This window comes from Phocoena sinus, chromosome 18, assembly GCF_008692025.1.
Source record: "Phocoena sinus isolate mPhoSin1 chromosome 18, mPhoSin1.pri, whole genome shotgun sequence".
Classification (NCBI taxonomy): domain Eukaryota; kingdom Metazoa; phylum Chordata; class Mammalia; order Artiodactyla; family Phocoenidae; genus Phocoena; species Phocoena sinus.
Genome location: NC_045780.1, coordinates 25,744,515 through 25,745,970, shown reverse-complemented (window position 1 = coordinate 25,745,970; position 1,456 = coordinate 25,744,515).

Sequence of the window (1,456 nt, the reverse complement as noted above, 5' to 3'; positions counted from 1 at the left end):
ATAAAAAAGAATGAAATAATGCCATTTGCAGCAACATAGATGGACCTAGAGATTATAATACTCGGTGAAGTAAGTCGGACAGAGAAAGATTAATATCATATGATACCACTCACATGTGGAATCTAATTTTAAACAATTATATAAATGAACTTATTTACAAAACAGAAACAGACTCACAGATTTTGAAAACAAGCTTATGTTTACCAAAGGCGAAAGGTGTGGAGGGCAGGGATAAATCAGGAGCTTGGGATTACCATACACACACTACTATATAGAAAATCGATAACTAACAAGGACCTACTGTATAGCACAGGGAACTCTACTCAATATTCTGTCATAACCTATATGGGAAAAGAATCTGAAAAACAATGAATATATGTGTATGTATAACTGAATCACTTTGCTGTACACCTGAAACTAATACAACATTGTAAATCAACTATACTCCAATAAATTTTTTTAAGAAAGCTTCCAATGCTCCATGCCTAGGGCCAGAATTAATCCAGAACTAGAGCCTTCTCTTTAGCTTGGTCCTTCGTCCACCTTACTCCCTGATTTCACCATTGCCATCACCACTAGCCTGCTCCAGCTTCGTCTCCCACCTCAGCTCTCTGCTACCCGTTCCTTCTGAAGCTCCTACACGCCTCTCCATCTGAAACAGGAAGGGACAGGCTGCCCTGTGGGTTTGCTTCTGCCACAGAAGCCAGAGGACACAATTAGGGACTCTGAGGATTGTCCTATAAGCCTTGCACTTTGGGTCAAAAGTAATAGGACTGAGATTTGGCATCCACTTAATCACCTTCGATGATCATGTATGACCCCGATGAGTTCCCTCTGCACTCCTTCATCCTTCTCGTTACTCATTCTCCTATCCTTTTCTTAAAGTTATCTCCCAGAGAGAACCAAGATGAGAGGCAACGAGGGTCTGCCCAACACCCAGAGGTGTTGAGTCCAAGCCCTGAAGTCCCTGAAACTACTTTAGTTCCTTCAACTTCTTCCATTCTGCAAACCCATGTCCTTTCCCATAGGTCCCTTTTTTTGACTAAGCTGGGTTGAGCTGGATTTCTGTTCATACATGGCATGCTGTAATAATCAATGAACATGTGTGCAGTGTAGAAACTTCTATTCTTGGGAACTATATTCAATAGACCATAGTGGAAACCATAATGGAAAAGAATGTAAATAAATGTATAACTGAATCACTTTGCTGTACAGCAAAAATTAACACAACACTGTAAATCAACTATACTTCAATAAAAAAAGAAATTTCTATTCCTTTATAATGGCACTGGTAGAAAAGCTAAGGGGTCTCAGTTTTGTTTTCCCACAAAACAATAAGGTGCCTCTGAGATGCCCTACATGCCAGGAATGCACAGATGGATAAGATGCTCACACACCAGAATCTGCAGACATTTTTTTTTTTTTTTTTTTTGCGGTACGTGGGCCTCTCACTGTT